This window comes from Mus caroli, chromosome 6 (genome assembly GCF_900094665.2).
Source record: "Mus caroli chromosome 6, CAROLI_EIJ_v1.1, whole genome shotgun sequence".
NCBI classification, from domain to species: Eukaryota; Metazoa; Chordata; class Mammalia; order Rodentia; family Muridae; genus Mus; species Mus caroli.
The window spans coordinates 122,695,330-122,703,476 of NC_034575.1; positions in this window are offsets into that span (position 1 = coordinate 122,695,330).

Below are 8,147 nucleotides of genomic sequence, written 5' to 3' on the forward strand. Positions count from 1 at the left end.
CACTGGAAAGAGAGGCCCATTGGACATGCAAACTTTATATGCCCCAGTACAGGGGAACGCTAGGGCCAAAAAACTGGGAATGGGTGGGTAGGGAAGTGGGGGGGAGGGTATGGGGGACTTTTGGGATAGCATTGGAAATGTAATTGAGGAAAAGATGTAATAAAAATATTAAAAAAAAGAAGTCTTGAACTGAGACTTCCAATTTTCAATTTTGTTCTCTTTCAAAGTTGGCTTGACTATTTTTATATTTCTCCATTTTTAATAGTTTATTGTCTATGTTTTAGAAAATAGGATTTTTAAAATGTCTTAGAGCTTTATTGTAGAAAGGCAGGGAGAAAGGAGAGAAGGTAGAAAAAGAGAGGCTGACCATGGCCACGTGGAGAGAGGGGGGAAAGGGAGAGAGAGAAGGAGGGCTAGAGAATAGGAAAGGTGAGAGCTAAAGAGCTAAAAAATTGTTTTAATGCAAGCTAATTTTGATGGCACAGGGTTTTCTTTTTTCAGTGTAACATTTAGAGGTTTAGTGAATTCATAATTATGTAACAATCCCATAATTCAATGTTAGTGCTTTTACAATTATGATGGTGACGATGATGTGTGTGTATATTATATATGTTATATATGCTGATGATGGTTATGCGTGTATATGATACATTATATGATACATGTGTGTGGGCCTGCATTCAGTGAGTGACATGGAGATCAGGAGACAACTGTACAGAGTGAGTTCCCTCCTTCTGCCTTTGTATGGATTCCAGGGAGCACGCTTGTGTGCAAACACTTTCCCCACAGCTATGTTACCTTCCTTACAACTCAATTTTCAAATCATTTTTATCCTCCAAAGACGTTCCATGTTCCTGTGTAGTAGCTGTCCTTCCTCACATCCTTGTCTCTGACACTAATCTACAGTCCCCATTAAAGATATTCCATGTAAATAGAATTATGTAATTGTTGATTGTGATTTTTTTTTCTTGATATGGGGGCCTAGCTTCTGGTGTGTTTCTGAGATGTTTCCACTGTTCCATGTCCATCAGTATTTCATAAAAGTTACTGCGAAAAGCGACATTCTTAGCATGTGCCGTGTCCACTCTTCTATTGCAAGTTCATTTACATATTGGTACTTAGTTTGTCTCCACTCTTGGCCTATTATGAGCCACAACTAATTATACAATAATATAAGTCCATTAATGAACAAGCCCTGTGTGGGTATATATTTCACTTCTAACTGGTAAATGTAGGAGTGGAATAAATGGGCTAGCTTTCAAGGACCCACTAAAGATATTAAAGTATTTCTCAAGACTGTATAACTTTATATTCCCACCATCAGTGCATTACAGTTCTGAGTTTTTCATAAATTCCCAAACCTTTTAATATCTGTCTTTCTATGGAGCTGTCCCAATGGATGGGGATGGGTATATAACTGTGGTTTATAATCTGTATTTCTCTAATGACCAATGACACCAAACATCTTTCCATTTCCTTATTTGGCATTTACATATCTTCTTTCATGTGAGTCTTTATGTTCCTGTCACTTGGGTAAATAAATATGCAGACAATATAACAATCAACACTAAACATTACAGTAGGACACAAAATCTGTGCATGATTTATAATTGGGCTGCTTTTTATGAATTGTGGGCGTTCCTTACCCTGGTTAAGCAAACTTTATCAAGTACATGTTTTGTAAGTAGTTTTTCCTAGTATTTAGTGGTAAAGAAATAGACAGGCAGGAGGATACTGAAATAGGCTCTTTTTTGTAGCCCAGGCTGGCCTTAAAGTAAACCCAAGCTCCTCCTGCCTCAGTTTGCCCAACGATGATATAACAAGTGTGTCCCACTGTGGCCCACATCTTTTACTTTCCTAACAGTACCCTCTGAAACACAAAAGCCTTGCTTGTGATAAAGTCTAATTCATCAAGTTTTTATGCCTGGTAATAGGTAGGGGTTAAAACCATATTTTTACACGTGGCAACTGTCTCAGAACCACTTTTTGTAAAGGACTACTCTTTCTCTGTTGCAGTTAAGTGATGGGTTTGTCTAGGGTACATGGATGCAGCTGATGAACACCTCACTGGTACATCATTCGCCGAAGCCTAGACATGGTATGTGTTGGGGTTCCTCCCTGTGTGTACTGTGGCCTTCAACAGATAGTAATGAGATGTATCTACCCTCACATTACTGTGTGTAACAGTTTCTCTGCCCCATAGGTCTGATCTGGTCTGATCTGGTCTCTGTCTAGTCATGCATTCCTCCTGCTCCTGTACAAACTACTGATTTATGACATCATCACAGTTTTGTCTTTTCTGAGATGCCATGTCATTGGAATAGCACAGGGGGTGGCTCTGAATAGTCAGATTCTCCAAGAGTGGTATTCCTTCGCATCTCTCCCATGTGGGACACACTTGTATATCATCGTTGAGCAAATTGAGGCAGGTGCCAATTTCTTCTCAGTGAACAATCCATTGCTCAGACAAGACATGATTTATATCTGTACACCTTCTAAAGGGCATGCTGCCCACTTTTAAGCTTTGAGAGTTTTTGGTAAAGATTCAATAAGTGTCCACTCTGAACGTTTGCATGGGCATGTTTTCAATTAAGTTGGGTTCATTGCTGGATCATATGTGTTCCCACCAGCAATGACAAGACTCTCGGTGGCTCCACATCCTTAATAGTGTTCAGCATTGTCAGTTCTGTGGGTTCCCATTGTCTAATGCACTGATACATTGTTTGAGGGAATTGTACACTGACACATGTAATACTGATTCATTTGTGAACATGAGTATCTCTCTGGTTCCTCTCTGACATATTTCATTAGAGTTTATAATTTCCCTCACATAGGTCTTCTGAATGAGTTGTCATATGTATATATATATATATATATATATATATATATATATATATGTATATGTATATATATGTATGTATATATATATACACACATATATATATATGTATATACACACACACACACACACANTATACACACACACACACACACACACACACACACATATATATATATATATATATATATATATATATATATATATATATATATATGTTTCACATGGAAGAGTGATGATATAAATGATAATGTAACTCTGACTTCAAACTCCCCCTGCTCATGGGCAACATATAGAAAAGTGGTAAAGGGTCAGGGAATGGCTCAGTGGGTAAAAGGGTTTCTGGTGAAGCCTGGTGACCAGGGATCAACCTCTGGAAGCCACATGAAGGTGAAAGGTGAGAACTGACTCCACAGAGTTGTCTTCTGGTCTTCATATCATAGGGGATAGCATCCATGGGACTGAGTAGGCCATCTGCACATATGTAACAGTTGTGTAGCTTGGTCTTCATGTGGGACTCCTAAAGCAGGAGCAGGGATTATCTACAACTCTGTTGCCTGCTGTTGGGAAACTTTCCTCTAACTGCTCTGCTTGGTATAGCCTCAATAAGAAAAGATGTGCCCAGTCTTACTGCAACTTGATATGCCAAGGGTGGTCACTATCCATGGGAGGCCTCCCATTTTTCTGAAGAGAAAGAGAAGAGGAATGGAGGGAGTGGTGGAGGGCATGGAGGACAGGAAGAAGGGGAAACTGAGGTCAGGATGTAAAACAAACAAACAAACAAACAAACAGAAAGAGGACTGGAGAGATGGCTCAGGGGTTAAGAGCTCTGACTGCTCTTCAGAGAACCTGGGTTCAGTTCCCAACACCCACATGGTGGCTCACAAACATCTGTAACTCCAGTTCTAAGGCATCCAGTGACCCTCTGCAGACCTACACATGTGCTGTGCACTTACATACAGGCAAAATACTCATACCCATAAAATAAAAACAAAAAAAAAATCAGAAAGACCTCAAAACTTTCTTTTGGAAACTCAAAAGAGTATGGAAAACAAAAACAAACCAGAACCAAAACCAGTTGACAGGAAGAAATAATTAAAACCCAGGGCAGAAATTAATGAAATGGAAACAACACTTGAAAATGCAAAGCATCAGTGAACCAAAGACTTAGGTTTTTAGACATCTTAAGTTAGATATAAATGGAGGCATTGTAACACATATCAAAGAAATGTAGAAAATTATAAGAAAATTATGAAAGCATATTTTTTTAAAAAACCTATATTTCACTAAGTTTGAAAGATTAATAAATGGTTGGGTTTCTAGGTACATCTGACCAACCAAAGTTAAATCAAGATAACATAAATAATTTAAACAGATCCATAACAAGCAGGGACATTAAAGAAATAGCAACAACAACAAACTATACCCCTCGCACACATAGAGAAAAATTCACATGGATTCATAACAGAATTCTGCCTTTAAAGAAAATCTGCAATCAATGCTCCTCAAACTATTTTACAAAATAGAAATAGAGGGAACACCTCCAAGTTCATCTATGAAGTCAATAATGGAAGATGTAGGCTGTAGGTAGTTTTGTTTATAGATTTAAAAAAAAAAAAAGAAATTCTCATAAGTCTCTCTATAGTGTCTTCTTCGGTTTTCACCACCACAAACAATGCACAAGAGTCCCTCTTTTCCCACACTGCCACCAGCACTTCTCTCCCTTCCTTCCCTTCCCTTCCCTTCCCTTCCCTTCCCTTCCCTTCCCTTCCCTCTCTCTCTCTCTCTCTTTCTTTCTTTTAATTTTTATCTTAGCTATTCTGACTGGAATAATATCAAATCTCAAAGGCAACTCTAGTTTTTCCTGATAGCACATAATTCTGAAGACATTATAACAGCCCAGTTGTACCACTCCTGGGCATAGACCTAAAGAACTTTAATCCCACATCTGAGATTCTCGCTTATTCATGTTTATTGCTACTCTATTCCCAATAGATAGGAAATAAGTTTAAAGTCCATCAAATGATGAAGATTAGTAAAACAAACAAACAAACAAAACAAAAGACAAACAAACAAACAAACCCCATGGCAACTATACACAATGGAATTTCATCCAACTGTAAGGAAAAATAGAAACTATGAAATGTATAGGTAAATGGATGAAACTGGAAAAAAAAATATACTGAGTGAAGTTACCCAGGCATAAAAATTAAATGTCATAGGTTCTCCTTCATATGTAGATTCTAGCTCTTAATCTCTAATTCTGTGTGTTCAAATTAGAGTCCCTAGAAAGAGGCCACTGGGGGTGGGGTGGACCCTAAGGAGGGTAGTCAGGAAGGGTGTTATTATGGTTTGAATAAGTATGACCCCCATATGTGTTTGAATGCTTGGCCACAGGAAGTGGCACCATTCAGAGGTGTGGTCTTGTTGGAGAAAGTGTGTCACTGCAGAGGCAGGCTTTGAGGTCTCATAGATACTCAAGCTATGCCCTTGCTGTCTGCTAATGAAGATGTAGAAGTCTTAGCTTCTTCTCCAGCACATCTGCTTGTAGGCTGCCATGCTTCCTGCCATGATGATAATGGACTGAACCTCTGAAGCTGTGAACCAGCCCCAATTATATGTTTTCTAAGAGTTGCCACAGTTATGTTGTTAGAAAGAAGTGCTGGTGTCAATGTGGGAAAAGAGGGATTCTATACAGCAGTAAAACCCAAGACAGAAGTTGGTATTAGGGACTTGGGTTTTATTTTGATAGGCCTGACCATTCTTTTGTTTGGAGGAATGTGGTTTAGGGGGATTTTGGATTAGAAAAAGAGTGGAATGCTTTAAGTGGGGTTTAACAGGCCATCCTAGCAGGAACATGGAAGACAATGGTAGAGATGGTGATTTGAACTGTGGGTTTTTTATTTTGTTTTGTTTTGTTTTGTTTGGTTTGGTTTGGTTTGGTTTTTGCACTTGTCTAAAGAGTCTGCCATATGCTAGGGTGAAGAGATATAGATGAACTGTATTGGCAAAGGAAATCTCAAAACTGCCTAGTTAATATAGACTCTGGTCTGTGGTTTACTCTTATGAAGAGCATTTTGATGAAACAGAGCAAGCTGACCAAGCAAAAATACAAAATGTATGGTTCAAGGATTAGAAGGGCACCAGGAAATGGTATGGAGCTAAATTCTGTATTCAAGTAGATAAACAAATTAAAGATATTAAATGGAATTACAGAAATGGTGACCTTGAGGTAAGATCCCATCCAGACAAGCTTCCATGTTATGAAAAGGAATTAAAGAAAAGCTTAGTTCCAGGCACGGTGGTATACGCCTTTATTTCCAGCACTCAGCAAACAGAAGCATGCAGATCTCTAAGTTCAATGTCTGTCTACAGAGCAGTTCCAGAAAAGCCAGGCTTAGGCAGTGGCTGATAAAGATATAATTGAATGAAGGAGCCATGTTCTAGCCCCAGCAAACAACAGAATTTGTCAGTTTCAGCCATGTAATTCTGGTTTTAGAGTCAAGGACAGAAGAAAGGGGTTATGGAACCTCCCTCTGCAATTAAGGAAAGTCACTGACCCCTTGTGTGTGGCAGGAGTGTTCCTCATGGAGGCCATTGTGAAAGGCATTATGGAATCTCCATGGCCTCCATGGCCAGCAACTCATCAGGAATTATCCCACACTTGGTTTTGAGGTTGAGCTTTTTCAGCTAACATAGTGTTAGGGATTTTATTCTACTGCCTTGAGACAACACCCTGGCTAAAAGCTACTCAAGGAGGAAAATTTAAAGTTTATACTTCCACATCACAGTCTAGCATTAAAGGAAGGCATGGTAGGAGCTCAATACAGAAACCTGGAGGCAGGAACCAACCAAGGAAGAACACTGAAATTCCATCCTCTGGACCACGAGCAACATTGAAGTCATGAACTCAGCCGTTGTGGCTGCCTATGCAGGGTCTGTACAGGAATGGGGACATCATCAGCCAGCTTAGAGTGGAGGAAGGGGCACAGGGATCCATACCCTCTGTGATAAACCAGTTCCTGTAGAAAGATACAGGGTAAGAGGCAGCCATTGATGACTCCACCACACTTCGATCAACCATCCCAATCCATCACGTGGCTGGCTCTGGTTAAACCAGATGGGTCACCCAACAAAACGAAAGTCATAATCCTGAGAAAGGGACAGATAAGGAGGAAAAGTTGTTGATGAGGATGGAGGGAGGTTAAAGAAAGTTAGAAGACAGCAGTGGCAGTGCATTACACACGTGCGTGAAATTATCAAAGAGCCAGCTTAAGAAAGGAAAGATAGTAGAAAATGCTATAAAGAATAAGAGGGAAGCGCAAAAAAAAAAAAATCTGAAAAGGAAAAAAACGTATTCCCAGTGTCTTAGCAGTGTTCTTTTGCTGTGAAGAGACATGATGACTACAGCAACTCTTATACAGGAAAGCATCTAACTGGGATTTGCTTATGGTTTCCAAGGTTTACTTCATTTTCATCGTGGCAAGAAGCATGGCAGCACACAGGCAGACTTGGTAGCTGAGAGTTCTACATGTGGAGTCACAGGTGGCAGGAGGAGAGAGCCACTGGGTCTGGCTTCGGTTTCTAAAACCTCAAAGCCCACCCCAGTGACACAGTTCCTCCAACAAGGCCACACCTCTTAATCCTTTGAAATAGTGCCACTCCCTGCTGACCAGGCATTCAAATCGACAAGCCCATGGAAGCCATTCTTATTCAAACCACCACACCCAGAAATGAAAAAATGTAGATTCAACAAAAGTAGCTGAATCTAAAGAGTTAAAAAGAACTGTGTATGTGGATACACATGTGTATAGAGGTATACATGCCTTCTTCACGTGCTCATGTAGAAGCCACAGGTTGTCAGGTGTTTTCTTTCTCACTCTCCACCTTATGCTTTGAGACAGGGTCTCTTGCTGAACCTGGGCTCACCTATTTGGTTATACTTTCTGGCAACAAACCCCCAGGATCTGCCTGTGTCTGCCCATCTTCCCAGAACTGGGGCTACAGCCATACCGTGCCACACCTGGTGGGTTTGCTGGGGTGAGGATTTTCGGTTGTTTCCTTGGTTGTTTCATTGTATTTTGTTTTGCAACCAGATCCACGTACTTGGACAGCAAGCACTTTCCATTAGGCCGTCTTCCCAGTCCTAGGAGAAAAATCAGGTACTGTTGAAAGTATAACAAAAACCTAAACAAACTCAAAGACCAAAACTACATGATCATCTCGTTAGATGCGGAAAAAGCATTCAACAAGATCCAACACCCATTCATGATAAAAGTCTTGGAAAGATCAGGAATTCAAGGCCCAT